Source organism: Choloepus didactylus (genome assembly GCF_015220235.1).
Source record: "Choloepus didactylus isolate mChoDid1 chromosome 5 unlocalized genomic scaffold, mChoDid1.pri SUPER_5_unloc2, whole genome shotgun sequence".
Lineage (NCBI taxonomy): Eukaryota > Metazoa > Chordata > Mammalia > Pilosa > Megalonychidae > Choloepus > Choloepus didactylus.
Window position 1 is genome coordinate 356,366 of NW_023637574.1, and position 21,110 is coordinate 377,475.

General features: G+C 36.6%; 1 pseudogene; it reads right to left on the minus strand.

Moving 5' to 3' along the window:
* Positions 1-1,096: 1,096 nt before the first annotated feature.
* Positions 1,097-19,335, minus strand: LOC119524354 (annotated as a pseudogene).
* Between the last annotated feature and the right edge of the window lie 1,775 nt (positions 19,336-21,110).

Here is a 21,110-nt window from a genome sequence, read left to right on the forward strand (position 1 = left end):
TCCTAGAGTGATCACTCCTGGCTCTGGCAGGGAGAGAGGAAGAGTTATGATGAAGTATGATCAGAATGTTTTCATAACAAAGGCCAACTCTCCAGGGGAAAATACTTTATCAGAGCCTGACCTATCTGGAGGAATAGATTTTCTCCCATTCCCACCCTCTTAAATCTTCCTGTCTTCCATAAGAGGGCAGTGGGGGCTGTAGTGAGGAGTTGTAGCCTTATAGAAACACTTATGCAAATCACAGCCCTGGGACACAGATCCAGAAAATGACTGAGAATTGATCATAAAATTATAAAATGTTCCAAGTCCTCGCATCTAACTGTCACACCCACATGGCTCCAGATTAATAACAGGGGATTGAAGCCAAAAGGGTGATAAGGTGCAGATAGTGTATGAAGAGCAGTATGCAGGAAATTTTAAAATCAACATGTTAGACAAAAACAATGACACTCGAAGAATCTGAAGCTTCTGAGGGCTATAGCAAATATTATACAAAGTCTAAATCCACACAAGATAAACATAAATCCTCACTGTAAACAGCTATTTACCTCAGTTCTCCCATCTGATACTTCATGTCTCACCTTCAACATAAAACCACAAGGTGTGCCAAAAGGCAAGCAAAAATGCAATCTGAATGAAATAAGCTGGAAACAAAAAGGCAAATATTGTTATGATCTCCCTTATATATAAGATCTAGAAGAAGCAAACTTCACAGGGACAGATAGTATTTAATAGGTTACCAGGGGTTGGGACACGAAGAGGGAGGTAGAGCCCTGTGGGTGAAGAGTTTCTGTCTGAGGTAATGACAAAATGTGGCTGGTGAATACCAGTGATGGTAGAACAATATTGTGAATATACTTGATAAAGGGCATAGCTCAGGGATATTGCAAGTTCAATTCCAGACCACTGCAATAAAGTGAATATTGCAACACAGAAAGTTGAATGAATGTTTTGGCTTCCCACTGCATATAAAAGTTATGTATACACCATACTGGAGTCTTTTAAGTGCACCATACCATTATGTCTAAAAAAAAATGTATGTACCTTTATTTTAAAATATTTTATTGCTAAAATTTGGTAACCACCATTAGAACCTTCAGAGACTTGTACTCTGTAGTCTTTTTGCTGCTGGGGGGTCTTGCCTGGATGTTGATGGCTGCTGACTGATCAAGAGGTGGTTGCTGAAGGTTGGGGTGGCTGTGGCAATTTCTTAAAATAATACAACAATGGAGTTTGCCACATTGATTGACTCTTTCTTTTATGAAAGATTTCCCTGTAGCATGTGATGCTGTTTGCTAGCATATTACCCACACAAATTTCAAAATTGGAGTCAATCCTCTCAAACCCTGCTGCAGCTTTACCAACTAAGTTTATGTTATATTCTAAATCCTTTGTGTTCATTTCAACAATGTTCACAGCATCTTCAGCAAGAGTACGTTCCATCTTAAAAAACCACTTTCTTTTATTCATCCATAAGAAGCAACTTCTCTTCCATTAAACTGTGATCATGAGATTGAATTAATTCAGTCACATCTTCAGGCTCCACTTCTTCTTCTCTTTCTCCTAATATTTCCAACACACCTGCAATTACTTCTTCCACTAAAGCCTTGAACCCTTCAAACTCATCTATGAAGGCTGGAATCAGCTTCTTCCGAATTCCTGTTAATGTTAATGTTTTGACCTCCTCCCACGAATCATGAATGTTCTTCATGGCATTTGGAATGGTGAATCCTTTCAGAAGGTTTTCAATTTACTTTGCCCAGATCCTTCAGATGAATCACTATCTATGACAGCTATAGACTTACAAAATGTATTTCTTCAATAATAGGATTTGAAAGCCAAAGTGCCTCCTCAGTACTCCCTGCAGGATGGATGTTGTGTTAGGAAGCATGAAAATGACATTAATCTCATTGTACACCTCCATCAGTGCTCTTGGGTGGCCAGGTGCATTGTCAATGAACAGTAGTATTTTGAAAGCCATCTTTTTTTCTAAGCCATAAGTCTCCATAGTGGGCTTAACATATTCAGTAAGAGATGTTGTAAACAGATGTGCTGTTATTCAGGCTGTGTTGTTACATTTAAAGAGCACAGGGAGAATAGATTTAGAATGATTCTTATGCCCTAGGATGTGGGGGATGTTAAATGAGCATTGGCTTCAACTTAAGTCACCAGCTGCCTTAGCCCCTAACAAGCGAGTTAAACTGTCCTTTGAGGCTTTGAAGTCAGTCACTGACTTCTCCTCTTAACCTATGCAAGTTGTAGATGGCATTTCCTTCCAATAGAAGGCCAGTTCATCTACACCTGAAACCTGTTGTTCAGTGTAGCCACCTTCATCAACTGTCTTAGCTAGATACTTTGTATAACTTGCTGCAGCTTCTCCATCAGCACTTGCCACTTCATCTTGGAGTTTTCTGTAATGAAGATGGCTTCTTCCCTTAAACTTCATGAACAAATCTCTGCTAGCTTCACTTTCCTTATGCAGCCTCCTCACCCTTCTCAGCCATCACAGAATTGAAGTGAATAAGAGCCTTGCTCTGGATTAGTCTTTGGCTTAAGGGAATGTTATGGCTGATTTGATCTTCTATCCTGACCAATAAAACTTTCTCCGTATCAGCAATAAGATTGTTTTGCTTTCTTATCTTTTGTGTGTTCCCTGGAGTAGCATTTTTAATTTCCTTCAAGAATCCTTCCTTTGCATTCGTGACTTGGATAACTATTTGGCACAAGGGACACAGCTTTCAGCCTATCCTGGCTTTTGACCTTCCCTATTCACTAAGCTTAATATTTTCTAGCTTTTTATTTAAAATGAGAGACTTGTGACTCTTCTTTTCACTTGAACACTTGGAAGCCACAGTAGGGTTATTAAGTGGTGCAATTTTAATATTGTTGTGTCTCAGAGACTAGGGAGGCCAGAGGAGAGGGAGGGAGACAGGGAGGGCAGGTTGGTGGGGCAGTCAGAACAGACAACATTTATCGATTAAGTTCACCACCTCATACAGGTGGTGAATTTTGTGGCAGCTCCCCCTCCCTGGCTGAACAATTACAATAGTAACATCAAAGATCACAGATCACCATAACTAATATAATAATGTCATCATTTGAAATATTGTGAAAATTATCAAAATATGACTGTTCTGGTTTGCTAGTGCTGCCATTATGCAAAATACCAGAAATGGATTGGCTTTTATAAAGGGGATTTAAGTCACAAATTCCCAGTTATAAGGCCATAAAAGTGTACAAACTAAGGAATCAGAAAGAGGATACATTCACTGAAGAATGGCCAATGGCATCCAGAACACGTCTGTCAGCTGGGAAGGCATGTGGCTGGCGTCTGATGATCCTTTGCTCCTGGGTTGTGTTTAAAAATGGCTTTCTCCAAAATGTCTCTCTCAGTTGCTCTCTCTCAACTGTTGTGTGTCCTTGGTTCTTTCTCCCAGGACATTTCTCTCTAAACATCTGGGGGTCTTTTCTTTGTTTCTCTGGGACAAACACTGGGTCTCATCTCTTAGCTTAGCATCTCCAAACATCCTTTTGTCCTCATCTCCAGCATCTCCAAGAGTCTGCACCTGTGTCAGCTCTTAGCTTCTCTCCAAAAGTCTCTCTCAGCTGTTCTGAGCTCCATCTGTTTGTGAGCTCCCTCATAGGATTCCGGTGATTTAATTAAGACCCACCATGAATGGGCGGGGTCCACATCTCCCTGGAAATAGTTTAATCAAACATTATCTCCCACAGTTGGGTGAGTCATCTCTCCACTCAATCAAAAGCTTCCACCCTAAGATTGGGTAAAAAGATCATGGATCTTTTTGGGGGACACAATATAACTAAACTGGCACAGTGACAGAGAGACACAAAGTGAGCACATGGTGTTGAAGAAAAAATGGTGCTGATAGACTTGCTTGATGCAAGGTGGCCACCAACCTTCAATTTGTAAAAACAATGTCTGTGAGGCACAGTAAAGCAAAGTGCAATAAAGCAAGCTATACTTGTACTACTGCATTGTGCACTTCAAAGTGGAAATTTTTGAATAGCATATTTGTCACTATATTTTTTATTTGATAAATAAAGTAATTTAAAAAATTAATAATGTAAAATATACAATCTGAAGTGACAAAGCAAGCATGAGAACCAGACTCAGATATATGAATTTTCAGACCAGGAATCTAATGCTAAAAGAAGACAACATGAAAGAACAGATGGGTAGTGCAACCAGAGATGCAGAAACTGTAAAACAAGAATGAAGAAGGAAGGTTGGCAATCAAAAACCCTGTGACAGCAATGAAGAATTCTTTTGATGGGCTCATCAGATAACTAGATGTGACTGAGGAAAGAAAGAGCGAGTTTATAGACAGGTCAATAGAAACTTCCCAAACCAAAATCCAAAAGATAAAACAATGAAGAGAAAAAACAAAGGAGAAAGGAAGGCATTAAATAACTGTGGAGAAATTTTAAAGGTGCAGTCATACGCTTAATTAGAATGCTAAATGGGGAAGAAAAAGAAAGTGGAGAAAAATAAATATTTGAAATAATAATGGGTGAGAACTTTCTGTTATTAATGACAGACACTAAATCATAGATCCACAATGTCCTGAGAACATCAATCAGGAGAAATTAAATACAAACAATAACAATCAACAAATAAACAAAAACAGAAAAAAATACACATCGTTATATCATTCAAACCGCAGAAAAGCAAATGCAAAGGTGATCTTGAAAGAAGCTGGGTGAGTGGTGGGGAAGGGGAAAGCACACCTCAGCTATAGAGGAATGAGGATAAAAAATGCAGTGAACTTCTAAAACAGAACTTCTAATAAGAGATTGGAGTGAAACAAGTAAAGCATTGAAAGAAAAAAGAACAGCAACCTAGAATTCTATGTCTAGAGAAACTACACTTTAAATGTGAAGGAGAATGAAAAACTTTTTCAGGCAAACAAAAACTGAGGGAATCCATTGCCAGGAGGCCTGCTCTGCAAGAGATATTTTTAAAAATGTTCTTCAGGGGGAAGGAAAATGACGTAAGTCAGAAAATTGTATTTATAATTTTAGAAAGGAAGATCCCTGAAGAAGTATCAAATGAAGATAAAATAAAACTCCCAGTTTTTAATTAATTGATCTAAAAGATAATTGTGTGTTTAAAGTAATGAAAGTAATAACATACTGGATGGCTACATCATGTGGATAAGTCTAACGAAAGACACCAGTGTTACAAAGCTCCCAAAGGAGTAACTGGGAATATTTAGTTACAAGGTAACTGCACTAAACAGAAATGTGCTACTTGAAGGTGAAGTTAGAGGTGTTCAGAAAGTATATTTGAAACTATAGACCAGAAATTTTTAAAAAAATTAAATAAAGAGGTGTAATTGATATGCTAAGAGAAGAAAAAAAAATGGAACCTTATAAATTAAATAAAAAATAAAACCCAAGAAGGCAGGAAGAGTAGGTAAAGGAAACACAAAGTAGAAGAGTAACAAATAGAAATCAGTTACAGGCATGGTAGGTATGAACCCAACTACATCAATAATCACTGTAGATACTAATGATTTATAATAAAACAAAGATTTTCAGGGTGAATAAAAATGAAACCATACTATATGTTTTCTGTAAGAAACAGTTTAAACATGAAGACTAGATTGGTTAAAGGTAAAAGAATGGAGATAGATATACTTTGTTAGCACTAATTAAATGAATGCTGAAGTTGTATTAATTTCAGACAAATACTTCAGGAAAAGGAAAATTATTAGAGATAAAGAAGGACATAAGTTAATGACACAGGAATCAATTACCCAAGAAGACATAACATGCATGCACTTGACATCAGAATGTCAATATTTGTGAGACAAAAATGGATAGAAACAAAAAGAGAAATAGACAAAATCACTATTATAATGGGAGATATCAACACCCATCTTTCAATAATTATTGTCCCACATAATTATCAGCAGTGACTCTTTTCACTTTCAGTGGTGTGTTTGGACCGTCAATTATATTGTCATTCTATGAAAGACTAATTGCAGTCCTTCAAATGGACATAAGAGCTGGCTTGAAGAACTGTGAAGGCCAAAAATGTGACAAATGATCCTCTGAAAAGAATACTGTGGCAATGCAATATAAGATACTGAATAAAAACAAACAAACAAACAGGAATCTCAAGTGAACCCTCACACAAAAACAGAAAAGGGAAATAAAAGGAAAATTCTTCCCTACAGAAGAATATCAATATATAAACAGAAGAAAATGATGGTGAGTTAAAGAAATCATCATTTTGTAACCATAGTCTGACAACAGATTCTATTAAGAATCATCAGTAGATTAAATCTATTGGAGTAAGTGCTGTTGGGGAACAGAATATTCACACTAACTCAAAGAATCACCCCAGAGATTACGTCACGATTACTTTTGCTGTGGAGAAATCTCATGATCACTGCCTTAATCACATGGTCATACTTATCTTAACCTTCTAGTGGGGAAATCTGACATTTCATGTCTTCCAATTAGATGTATAAAGGTGTGTGATGCATCACCTGTGCAGTATTCTTTTGACCAAACCATAGTATGAGATATTCTACAAGATTTCTGATTCAGAGCCTTCAAAAAAATCAATCCAGTGAAAAACAAGGGTAGAATGATGCTCTAAATTATTATTAAAAAGAAAGATATAACCAAATGAAGTGCTCCAACACTGATTTGATAATGGATCAACAATGCCTTAGACAAAATAAAAGAGATATATTTTTGACAAAAGAGTTATGGATATTTGTTGATAACTAAGAAGAGAAGGTGTGTTGGAAATTTTAAGGTGAGAGGGAAAATCAGTGAATTAGGCATTATGAAGTCCAAGCTAACCAGAAAAATAGGGTAAGGTTTCTGAGAAGTGTTAAGTGCACTTTGAGGTTGATTATCTTCAATTTATACCAAGAAAGAAAAGCTGCCCTGTTTGAGTTTTTTCAGAAATGCTTAACCACTGTGGTACAAATGCAATTGTTTTATAATCAAATGGATGTCGAAAAAAGCTGAACAAGAGACTGTAGAGTATTGGCAAAAATGTTTTTGAAGAGATAAACTATGAGGTGGAAGATAGATAAGTAGGAAAGGGAATAAAGAAAAAGAAGGGTGGAAGAAAGGTGAGAATTAATAAACTAATAGGCTATAGATTCAGATTATGTAGAAACACAGTGCATATATTTGAACTAAAAGCCTGGAAAGACAGAATTTTTGTCCAAAACTGGGAAATTGAATTATGATTCAAAGCATAAAAAATCGATTATCACTCTAGTAATTCAGAAAATGCAAGCTAACAATCCATATTAGAGGAGGGATAATGAGATAGAGAGGATTACTTGGCTGTAAGAGATCGAATATTAGAATTAGAGGATTTTAGAATAGTGATCGAATTAGAGGACTAATTTGGTATGGTGGGTGAGAAAGGAAGAAAATTCATTTTCACCAACTGTACTCCTTCAAACTTTCCATTTTATGCATCCTACTCTTGGAATGTCATCTCTTACCTTTTCCAGTTAACTTGTAAGCCCACCTAAAAGTTGCTGGGCCCCAAAAGAGCCCTCCTTTCTTATTTTTACCCTTTTTTTTAACAATCCTCACTAATATCCTCACTTCCTTTATTAAACTGCTTATATTAGATTCCAAGCACAGTTGAGTTGAAGGGTAGGAGGAAAATGCTACAAGTAAGGGGATCAAGTAATAAACTATCTAGATAGTGAATGACAGATCCCTAAACCCTTTCTCTCACTTGAGAACAAGAATAATAATAGTTTATATGCCTTGATATCCATTGCCTGCCCTCTGATTTGCTATCAAAAGAATGTGCTCCTAAGTTTTATGGAGCAGAACTTCCAGGGATTTCCTGAGAAAATGTGCATGGGATATTTATTATTTATAACCTTTCATGAGTGAAAAAGTCCCTTTGATAGCTTTATGTTTTATTTACAGATTGGTAGGGTATAAAACTGTAGGGGTGGGGGGATAGTTGTCTTTTGGTATGTTGAAGGTGTTGTTCCAAATTTTCTTTCAATTTGCTATGATGATGTGTAGATAAATGATTCCATTCTGATACAGAATCTTCTATCATCAGGGTTCATTTTCTCACTGTTTTTGTATACTTGTTTAAGTGTCACTTGAATATAAAGGCCTGTCCTGACCCCCATTTTCTCCCTTACTGTACTTTGTTGTTCTACTCAGCTCTTATCATCAGTGGACACTGTGAAGGTTAAGTTCATGCATCATCTTGGCTGGGTTATGGTGCTCAGTAGTTTGGTCAAATAAGCACCGGCCTGATTGTCACTGTGAGGGTAATTCTTAGACTGATTTGCATCTATAATCAGTTCATTATATACAAGGCTGATTGCATCAATAAATCCACAAAGGATACTATCTTCAGCAGTGTGGGGAGTCTCCTCTTCCAATCAGTTCAAGGTCTCAAAAGTCAGATGGAGGGTTTCAGAAATCAGACAGAAGAATTTCTGCCTCTACTTCAGCCAGCCAAATTTTTCAGAGGAATTGAACTTCACCTTCATTGGCATTTCCAACCTGCAAACTGCCCTATGGTGTTTGGAAATGACAGATTTCAAAATCATCTTTTTTGGAGTTCTCTACAGAATTCTGGCTTGCCGATCCCCATGGTCATGTGAGACAATTCTTATAGACAATCAACCTCTCTTTATCTCTCCCTAACACTGTGTGTGTGTGTGTGTGTGTGTGTGTGTGTGTGTGTGTGTGTACAGTATATACATATCCTGCCAGTTCTGTTTCTCTGGAGAACTTTGACTAATACAGACATACAGATGTATTCTGTACTGACTCATTTATTTTTTTATTCTCCTCCCTCCCCATTAGAGTATTAGCTGATGTTAACTGAGAAGAGCAACATTTATTCTTTGATTGTTGCTATTTACTGTTGATTAGCCCATTCTTAGAACTATGGCTTGAAAAAATATTTTTAGTCAGTAAGTAAATTCATCTTTTACCCCCGGAAGCTTTTATATGACTCTTTTCATCATCATTGTTTTAAAATTATGCAAAGTGTCTTTTGCATTTCATCAATGTGCATGTGCCTCTCTGTGCTGGAAAATTAGTGGTCTTTTTCAGTTTATTTAGTCTTAATTCTAAAAAATTTTCCTAAATTTTGTCTTTAATTTACCCTCGTCCTTCTTCTCTATCCTCTTTCTGGAAATCCTATTATTAGGGTGTTCATACTTCTGGATTGATCTTCTAAGTCACTTTATCTTTCACTTTTCTTTTTCATTGTTTTCTTTTGATTTTATTTTATCAGATTTATTTACAAGTTTTAGTTTAATTTTTTCGCTCATGGTATTATATCTATTAATTTATTTAAATTATTATTTTGTGTACATTTTAAAATATCATCCAGCTTCTCTTTTAAGGATATAGTATTTTTTCTTTTCTCAAGAATAATTATAGAGAGGTTCTTGTTTGTCTTATACTCCTTGCACTTTTTATGTTTCTGCTGAGATTTTTTTATCATTTTATCTGACTTGACAAATCATTTTCACATTAGAGACTTTCATCAACTGATATATTATTAAAGATCTCATATATAAGAGAGAATTATAAAAAAAATTAAGTAGATGGTTACATTGACAGATAGAGCTTATTGCTAGTGGGCATTCTTATAGAATAAACTGGCTAGACACCCAAATATGAGAATCTTTATCATAGATTTTAGTTTTGTTTCCTTCTTCGATGCATTAATTTCCCGAAGAGAAGACTCCTGCTAGCTCTTGCAAGGGTATTGGGCTTTATGGACTAGGCTTTCCATTTCCTCAGAGCAAAATGGGAAAAAGGAGTTGGAAGTTTCATCATTCAGTGTGTAAATTTTCACTCAATTCTATGCTGTTCTGTCCATGCCCCCTCTCTCAAATGTCCTCTTGTGTTCAGCCTTTAACAAGGAAAGTTCTGGGGAGTCACCTGTGAGTTCAGGGTGGGACAAGGGAGCTGATATCTAGAGCACCCACCCAGTTCTCTTGTTTCCAGCCCCATGAGCAATTTATTTTGAGAGTTAATGTTTGCCCTCAATTCCATAGAAATCTTGGTTCAAGTTTGAGAACTGGTCTACTTTATGCTTCTAATTCTCCATGAACAATTTACCTTTAAAATCTTTCTTTGGTCTACAAAATTAGTTACCACCTGTCTCTCAGCTTTCTAGATTTCCAAAATGCTGTTGCTCTTGTTTCTTCTACCATTGTTTCTGTCCTTGTGGGTTTGGCCCTTTGCTACAATTTTAGTATGACTCCAGGAGTTTGGTGAGGAGGGGTTAATTTCTATTTTCCACTCCTTTAAAATTTTCATTCACCGAGGTTTTATGTTTTCATGTTATCCATGTGATCCTTTACCCCAAGAGATTATTTTTGTCATTCACTTTGCAAAATTTACCTCCTTGAAAGCTGAATTCTCAAACACTGCTTTTTCCCTCTCCATACCAAAAGTCACATCCCCTATTCCTATTATTTAAACATCCCCTTTATGCTGAAAATTCTCCCAATGCATTTGTTTGGTTGGCATCTGCACACATGACTATCTAGTATATTATCTCAAAATAAAAGTTACCCAAAATGTTTCCACTATCCTAAACCTACTTATAGTCAGAAGTCCTGTTAAGTACATGGCGACTTTAGTTTTTCTGGGTTGCTGTTGCCAAAGTTTCAGCACTTCCCTCTCTTTCACTCATGCCATCTCCAATATGTAAACATTCACTTTTAATTATAACCTAAACCCCAACTCTACTCTCACTACCCTTCTGGAAGCCACTAGTCTAGTGCTGTCCATTAGCCACTAGTCTAGAAGCTATTCCTTCTGGGTGCTCAGTACTGTCTCCATTAAAAAGAGATACTTTCGATATCTCACATACAATAATTCCCCAATCCAATCCTTCCGATGGCTTCCTAACTTAGAAATACACATTCCTTACCACATCCTCCAAGGTTCAAGCCTCTTACTAACAGAGAGGGCTTCTCCGACTACCCCATCTAAAATCCTGCTGCTCACTTGGTGCCAGCAGTGCTCTCCACCCCACTCCATCTCCATCGCTGTTTCTCTAATTTTCCTCAAATAATTTTTACTAATGACATTGTATTATATTTTTTGATTTATAAATGTAACTGTTTAGAATAATCAGTGAAATCCAAAGAAGGATTATAGTATGAGAAGAGTAACGAGCTGAAGACAAAGCTCTAGGGAACTCCATATTATGGGATAGAGAGGTAGACGCCACAGAGAGGTGTTTCTGTGATAGGATTCTACAGAAGAAAATCTATGTTGGAAAATATCTAATTTAGATGGCACTGAATGTGTTAATTCTTCCCATTTATTCTAATTCAACCTTCTGGGGAATACGTAAGATAGAGTGGTGATGGTGGTAGTGGCGGTGCGCGCGTGTGTGTGTGTGTGTGTGTTTGTGTGTGTGGAGATATTGGTGTACATTAGAAGGAGGAATGATGAGAAAGAAGTGATCAACTAACTTTGTAAAAGTCATTAAAAGAAACTAAGTTAAGAAAATAGGAGATAAATAATGTGATAAAGTGTATGACTCTCAAAGTGAGCCTACAAATTATTCTGAGGGCAGAAGCAAGAGAATATGTAGCCTCAGAGTTCAGATGGAAGTGGCCAGTCAAAATCTAAATATTCCTTAAAGACCCATTTAGGCTTAAAAAACACACAAATTTTATATTTTCTTCCATATTATATCTATTTAACACTAAAATATTTTAATCACTCTGCATTAATGGTTGTTCCAGGAAATGCACCACATTAATCACTTGGCAGTGAGTTCATCTTAGATCTCTGCTGTCCATACTGCTTTAGAGATTTGCATAACTTATGTTTGGGAGTTGGGACTGAATGCAAACCTAGATACATAAGCTATAATGTGCATAAATATAAAAATATCCTTTTAATTAAAGGTAGCAATCACTAGAAAAATGGTAAAGCAGTTAAGCATTCAGTGACTCTCTTTGTAAAATTCTGTGGATTACTGACAAATTACTTCTGTAGCACCAAAACACCCAGAAGTGTTTCTCAAAGTGTGTTCCCCTCAAGAATCAGGAATTCTTTACCTAGTTTGAAGCAATGAGTTTAATGTGCATTTTATGGAGCCAGAGAACTGTATCTAATCTTAATCATGGTATGAAAAATCATGTAGGAGTGGGGTTTGCATAGATTAACCAAATTTTATGATCTTGGATTCCCTACTCCCTAGTTAGACACAAGAAAATAAATCAGAGAAAGAATAGATGTCACTGGAATTTGAATGATCCCTCCTGTATCAGCTGAGGATATTTCCTAATTTGTGGAGAAAGCATTTCTAACATAAAAAAATCTTTCATGGAATAATGTGGGGAGGGGTGGGGAGGTGGAGAGAATCGCCATTATCCATATGTCAGTCATTCCTTCTTCTGGGGGCCTAAATGAGCTAACTCATCACAGATCACTTAGCAACTGACATGCTAAACTTTGATAAAACAAATCTTGCTAAGTTCTGAAGCTGCTCTGTCTCACAGCAGCCCTGAATCTCCCTCAGAAGTTTCAAATGGATCTTCTCCTCTTACAGACTTGAAGCTCCACCTGAGTGGCTTAGAAAGCCGCTGTGCCAACACATCCAACATTCCTCTCTTCCTACTTCATGTAAATTTTAATGCCCTGCTCATTTCTGTTCTCCCAGTTCTTTTTCTATTCCTTCTTTTGCCACTTTTTTTTTCCCTCCGAATTCATAGGTTTCATTAGCTAGTACTAAAGGTTTTTCCTTCACGCTGTCTTCTCATCCGGCACTTACTATTACCAGACAATCCTGACTCTTTATCTCGAGCCTCCACCTCTGTGTTTCTTCATTTGAATAAATACTATTTTTGACTAGCAACAAAACACCTAAGTGTCTAAGGCAAGTCCCCTTCAAACTGATAATCTTCAAATATCTTTTTAACAGATTTAACAGATTTAGATCATGGAATGGAAAGCATCCTAGCAGTCCTATGAAGAGTTAAACTTTCATCCATGATGTCAAGCATCCTAGCTCTGACCCCAAAGTTACCCACACTTAGAATACAAAGCTCTGTAACTAAATGTATTTCCAAAAAGAAGAAAAGATGAAGTTCATTCACAATCAGTTGGAAGAGGGGTGATAAGTTAATGACCTAATAGAAGAGAACACTTGGGAAATGCGTCCTCAACCCAGCTTAAACAGATTACTGATTTTCTTCAAACTTCCTTTAATGAGGGCAGTTATAAAGTTGAATATTAAATAAAATATGCCTAAGATTTTGTTCAGCAAATCTATGACATTCTAGTTCAGGGAAACATAGCGACTTTATAGGAACACTTTAAATTCCATTGTTTGCTCCTGGTGCAAACTAGGTCTTCTTTTTTTTTTTTTTTTTTTTTTTTTAACCATAGTGATATGAAGCAGTTCTAGAGAGAAGATGGGAGAGGGAGAGAAAGACTTTAGAGTGCAGTAATAATAGTGATGCTAGCACTATTTGCATGCTATGTCCCAGTCTTCTACCTACTTGACAGATACAGACTTGTTTAATTCTTCTAACAACCCTACATGTTTCTATTATTCTTCATATTTCATAGATAAGGAGAAATCAGATGTAAAATGTTAATCAAAACTTGCCCAGGGAAACAAAAACAACAAGGAAGTAACAGATTATCTACTATTTAGTTACTGGATGCACAATTAACACCAGTTAAAGGTGATTTAATTTTTATCCATTAGGGAAATGAAAATCAAAACCACAATGAGATACCAGCTCAAACCCATGAGAATGGTTATTATTGAAAAAAAAAAGATGGAAAATAAAAGGTGCTGGCAAAGATGTGGAGAACCAGAAACCCTCACACATTATTGGTGGGAATGAAAAATGGTAGAGCCACTGTAAAAGACAGTTTTTCAGTTCCTCATAAAGTTAAATATAGAACTACCATAGTTATACAGCAATCACACTTCTAAGTATATACCTGAAAGAACTGACAGCAGAGTCTAACAGAAATGTGCACACCAGTGTCCACAGCAGCATTATTCACAGTAACAAAAAGATGGAAGCAACCCAAGTGTCCATGAACACAATAATTGATAAACACAATGTAGTATACACATGCGATATAATACCATTCAGCTACTAAAAAGGAATGAATTCATGATACATACTATGACATGGATGAATCCTGAAGACGTCATATTGAGTGAAATTAGTCAGACATGAAAACACAGATATTTATGATTTCATTTATATGAAGTAACTAGAATATACAAATTCACAGAGACAGAAAGTAGATTCTAGGTTACCAGAGATAGGGGATGGGTTGGAAGGGAATAGAGAGTTAATGCATAAAGGGTGTAGATTTCTGTTTGGGGTAAAGTAAACATTTGGTAATAGATAGTGATGATAGAAGCACTGCATTGTATGTGTGATTAATGCCACTGGATTGTATCCTCGGGAGTGATTGAGATAGGAAATAAAATGCTGTATATATGTTACCACAACTAAGAGAGGAGGGGAGGAGGAGGATAATGAGAGAGACTAAAGAAAGAGTCAATGAAATACACTTTTATCCTGTAATGGATCTAATAATGGAGGAAAAAAGTGCTTAAAACGATATTATGGGGACATTTGAAAAATTTGGAAAATGAACTCTATGGTTTATATCAAAGTTAAATTTCTTGAACTTGATAACTATGGTAGACTAAGTTATGTACTCCAGAAAAACACAGATTCTTAATATTAATCCACATCTTTGTGGGTGTGAACCCATTGTAAATAAGACCTCTTAAAGATGCTATTTTTAGTTAAGGTGTGGCCCAACTGGATGAGGATAGGTCTTAATCTAGACCACTGAAGACCTTATAAAGAGGACCCGGAAAGGAGAGGACACTGCGATGTGCAGGAGAGCCAATGAACCGCAAAGATTGACAGCAGCCAGCCCCAGAGTGCTCCCAGCCCAGAGGGGAAGCAAACCTTCTAGCCTCCAAGACCTGTGAGGCAATAAATTCCCATTGCTTAAGCCAACCCATTGTGAGGTATTTGTGAGAGCACCTGGTAAAGAGACAATACCTGCTTACTGTGGCTACATGAGTAAGTGTTCCTGATCTCAGAAAACGTACATGGAAATTTTAAGGTTAGAGGCACATGATGTGTGCAACCTACTCTGAAATGTTTAGAAAATAGATAAATAGGTAGTAGGTAAATAAATAATTAGATAGATAGAATGATTTATCAAATGTATCAAATGCTAATAGTTGGTAAATCTGGATATCTGGATTAGGGGTACATTGAAATTCTATGCATTGTTTCTGTATTAATTTTGCAACTTTCCCTTAAATTTGAAATTATTTCAAAATAAAAATTTGAAAACATGTTAAAAAGTCATTTAACTTTTATAAAAGTCCCATTTGTTTTATTCTTTGTGTTCAGAGGATCTTCCCCTTGTAAACAAGACATCACATGCCTATAGCTGATACCCAATTTCTTTGATTCTCTTCTATTCCTATATATTTCCCAGTGTCTTGGCTCAGCTATTCTTTTTAGCAGTATGTCACAGAATATCATCTTTGTTCTACCTGTCATTTTTTAATTTTCTGTCAAACATAGGCTGTTGTTTAACTTAGTGATTTATCAAAATTTCCCATTTCATTTTTTTAAAGCAATCAAACTCCTCCCAGCCACTGTCTATAAAATTGGGGGCAATCTACTTCATCAAAATAATTAGAGAAGCTGAAAATGTAAAGGGTTCTGTATGTGTCTTTTGCGCTGGAATCCTTTTCAAACTGCCAATTTCATTTGTGCCTATAAAGTTTTAAAGTTACTTAGTTCACCCAAACCTTCTGGCAGACACGAAATGGAATTCTCCACACTCGAATTGCAATCATTGAAGATAACAGGCTCCTTCTATGTGCTTGTACTGTGATTGATTTTCAGAGACTCTTCAATAATCCACTTGGTTAATTGAAAAAAAAAAAAAAAGAAAAGAAAAGAAAAAAAGAAAGCCATTCCTCCAGACAGTGTGATTTGCAAACTTAGAGCAAAGTAGATTTTCTCCTGATTACAAAGAATCCAAACACATTAGAGAATCGGTATGATCAAGATGCAGTGGCTAAATTCAAGTAGCTGAGCCCCTCTGGGGAACTTGGGATCACTTTTTTTTTTTTTTTTTTTTAAATATCACAGTGGTTTCCTGGGTTAGAGATTTGCAACATGGTTGTTTCAATAAAATATTTGAGGAACAATATAGGGTGGATCATCTTATTTACTAGGAAAACCTCTAAAACTCACCCATATACATGTCTACTCACAATTCTCCACCACTGCCACCACCCTATATACACACAGATATTACCTTTTACTATGACCCTCACTTTCTAAATGAACAGCAATTTTAAACAGTGAAACAGACAAACAAAACTTGGAAGGGCATAATTTCTGAACAAACAATAATTTATTAAATAGAAAAATTTTGTCTTAAGAAAATTTTGCTACAATGTCCTTATTTTTTCTTATTTTCCCATGTATATGTGACTATGTCTTTGTAGAACAGGACTGTTGAGGATAACAATTATTTTGCAGATTATAGAAACTCAAATGGAGTTCCAAATACTATTGAAAAGATCAGTTCAACACATGGATATTATATTATATTTGAATAGATGTGACAACCACATATTTGGATGTCTATTCATTCAACAGATATTTGTTAAACTTAAGGTGTCCAGTTCATATAACTAAGCCAAGATAAAGACAGATAAATTGATAAGCAAGAAACAAGACATTATAGACATGTATTTACATGAGGAAAACATATTCTGTGTGCATAGTTTATTGTGCAATTAAAAATCATCCTTATTTTTATAATATAATAAAATCCAAACATAAATTTATATGTATAAATAAAAATATGATTACTCCAATTAATTTGACAGTGCTTGCTTTTCACATTTCATATTTAATTAAAATGAGATCTGGGAGGAAATACTAAGACAGAGAAGTGGACAGATATGCTGTTCTACAACTCATAACTTATTGTATGGCTAGGGATCTGATATTGCAGATATGTAGTAAAAAGAATACCTTAGCATTTATTAGGAATCAAGGGGAGGTCACTAGTGTGCCTGATGTCGAGAAAGAGAGACAGACAGAGAGAGAGAGAGAAGTTATTGCCTTTAGCACATCTATTTAAGTCTTGGGGAGAAAGAATTGGATTGCCCATGAATTCTGGGTCCTGATGTCTAGTGTGTGTGTCAGCCTCAATTTCTTTTGGCAAAGCAGAGGAATGTTTATAATCCTCCTCTCAAGGCTACAATGTTAATAAAATTAGGTTTATCAGAGAAAAAGTGATAGGGAAATACTCAGATGAGTATAAATTTGAGCTATGTTCCGAGCAGGTGTGGCAAATGGATTTCAATGTGTGTGAAAACCAATATCCTCAGTAATGATTGTCTCTGGGAGCCATGTACTGAGGCAGCCATTCAGGCACTAAGTAACAGATAGCTTGAGAACTATTCCTGGCATTATTAAAACAACTTGTAATGACGGATTTCACTGGCAGAAGGTCAGTGACACCAGTTTCACATGCAAAAGCTGTACATAATTCTTTCCAAATACTTTTTCTGTTTCCCCTTTCCTTTGTTTGTAATAGCTGTGGTCCTTTAGGTATCTTTCTTTTTTAATGATGTGATAAAACCTGATTATGTTCTATTCAGAATTATTTTTTCACAGATTCTTTTGAACCATCCACTTGAGGTCTGACAAAGGGAGAGCTAACACTGTTGCTGGGGCAACTGGAAGAAGTGAGTTCTATTGTGTGCAAAACAGGCCCCCTCCTTGCAAAGACTGTCAATAATGATTTCCAGCGTGAATGGCTCCAACCCGTAGATAATGACCCATCAATAGTTTTTCCATGCCTGCGTTCTGGATCTCTGAGCTTCCTATTCTGTGCCCATTTCAACCCCCTGAACAGCAAAATGTGCACTAGAAATCCTCTGTACCTCTGCCCTCCCAAGCCCTTACTGATAATTAGAATAACAATAGAAAAACTTTGTACCAGGCATCATTTCAAGCACTACAAATATTAACTCATTTAATCCATAAAACAGTTGCATAGAGTAGGGCACAAGATAAAACTAAGAATCAGATGAGATATATATATATGCAAATGTTTGTAAAACTAGTGAGAGCAGAGCTGAGATCTGAACCCAGGCAATCCAGATCTACGGACCCTGCATGCAAAAACCCAGCTAGGCTGACACCTGAGACCTGGGGTGGGATGTGTACAGAATAGGTAATAAATGCACTTGCTATATATTAAAGTTCTTTAAAAAATTCTCATATGGTATATGTTTTTATCAGTGTCCATGCTGACTTTAATCCTTTGATTTGAGCTTATTATTTTTGCTGAACTACACAATGTCAAATCTGGTTGGGATTGTGGCCATGTCAGATCAGGTGAAGCCTGGGGACTTCATAACCCTACAAGAATATGCACACAACACACCTCCATTTCAAGGGCAGCTTTCAGATTACTAAATAACAAACCCAGGGTTGTATCTGTAAGCCAGTGAAGGTCATTCAAGACCTCTGCATGGCTAAACGTGAATGCCAAGGAACCTTGTTCTAGTTTGCTAATGCTGCAGAATGCAAAACACCAGAGATGGATAGGCTTTTATAAAACGGGGGTTTATTTCGCTACACAGTTACAGTCTTAAGGCCACAAAGCGTCCAAGGTAACACATCAGCAATCGGGTACCTTCACCGGAGGACGGCCAATGGCGTCCGGAAAACCTCTGCTAGCTAGGAAGGCAGCTGGCGTCTGCTCCAAAGCTCTGGCCTCAAAACGGCTTTCTCCCAGGACGTTCCTCTCTAGCAAGCCTGCTCCTCTTCAAAACATCACTCACAGCTGCACTCAGTTCCCTCTCTTTGAGTCAGCACATTTATATGGCTCCACGGATCAAGGCCCACCCTGAATGGGCGGGGCCACGCCTCCATGGGAACATCTCATCAGAGTTATCACCCACAGCTGGGTGGGGCACAGTCCAAGCAAATCTAACCAGCACCAAAACATCTGCCCCACAAGACTACAAAGATAATGGCATTTGGGGGACACAATACATTCAAACCGGCACAAACCTATTCTGTCCTTCTGGCACGAGGGATGCACACACTCACTTTCTTTCTCATTCTGATTAAGTTTAATGTGATGTACTGCTGCTGACGGGTTCATGTGTGCATCTTCCATGAGCTCTTCTGCTGCCACCTCCTCCAGCTGCCCCAAGACAAGGTCACACCTGCTGCTATGTGAGGCACCAAATAAGCTTGTCATTTGTTTACTTCAAGCAAACTGTGATCAAAAGCCCTAACATAAGCTAAAAAGATAGCTTAGCAGAATCAACATCTGGTAGATAATACTTAAATTCCCTGGAATCCTGCTTTCACATCTTTCTAGGATAAAATCAATCTTCTCTTTACTGGGAAACATGCAATAAACTATAACTTTCTCAGTGTGAGTTTGTTGGTTTTAAACTTTTAAAACTAAATCATTTGTTATTCATAGAGATAACTAGTAACTTTGAAGTTATTTGTGACATTATCTTTGGACAAACTGGGGTAGATAAAAATCTATCAATATCTTTTTTTATATTGGATTAAATACAAGTTTAAGTTGAGAAACAGTATCTTAAACTTTGAAAGTGTGTTTGTTTTTATTCTAAAATGATGAAAAATATAGCAAAAATCTCAGAATTTTAGCAGGATTTATTTCTCAACATTACTATAAGGAAATCTGTCCTACATTTGAAAACTATTTATAACAAGAATAATAAAATAGAATTATATTTTACATGCACTTTTCCTGTAATTAAGTGACTTCAGAGGATTTTTAAACTACATGTGCCTTCCTCATTCTTAAATTAATGAGAGCAAATGAAAATTGTTGCCATAATGGGTCAAGAATCTTGGAGTAAGAAAATATTTGGGAACTACTTATTAGAATAATAGCAGATGCTTTCATTATAGGATATTATTAATGGAGGCTGTGTTCCTAGTGTAAGATAGAAGCCATTCACAATCCATGCATACCTTCAGAAATGAAAATAGCTGTGATACTTAGTAGAGGGCAGTGCTTAATCGGGGCAGATAGTATTGGCTGAAAGTTACAAGTAACAAAAATATATTGCAAAGAAAATTTTATTAGTTACGGTTCTCTAGGAAAACAGAATCAATGAGAGATATCTATGAATATAAGATTTATAAAAGTGACTCATGCAACTGTGGGTATGCACGAGTCCAAATTCCGTAGGGCAGTCAGCAAACTGGCAACTCCAATGAAGATGTTCGATGAACTTCTCAGGAAATGAACTGTCAACTTCGACGAACTCCTCAGGAAATGCTTCACTGGTCAGCCAAAGAAGAAGTGAAGGTCCTCTATCTGTCTCACTTAACAGTCTTCAACTGACTGATTGGATTAAATCCAGCCAACTGCATTCTCTCATTGTGGAAGACACGCCCTTCGTTGAGTCATCAATCACCACTCCAGCCAATTGACTGATGATTAAATAAACCAGCCTGTTGATTTATTAACCAGCCACAAATGTCCCTATAGAATCTAATAATTATAAAATGGGACTTCTAATTGTATGTCTTTTTAAAGTGACTCATTTTTATTTTAATTTATAAAAGTATAGTTCTGAGATGTGTTGGGGGAAAAATTGTCTTTACACCATTGAGAACTAGAAAGGACCTGACATTTTAAAACAATAAGGATTCCCAGTTTACAGATGACCTTGTGGGTATGCAAAATATGAAAAATGGTTTTGTGTTGATAATGACTCAAGGCAGACTCTGTCTTTGCTTAATTTTGACAGGGACTAAAATAGAACAGTGTTGCTGTTGAAACTGTAAAGATGTAAACATACTTGGCAAGATGTCCCAAGCACATGAATTAGATGGGGTAAGTACAGGTCAAAAATGCAGTGAATGTAAAGGGCAAGGGAGTTTGGACAAAAGCTTAAGGGATTTGGAGCACTGTAGTTGAAAATGTTAGTTAACAAAAGCTTATACAAAAATAAGTAGTTAGAAATCATTGCAATGGCAATGGTC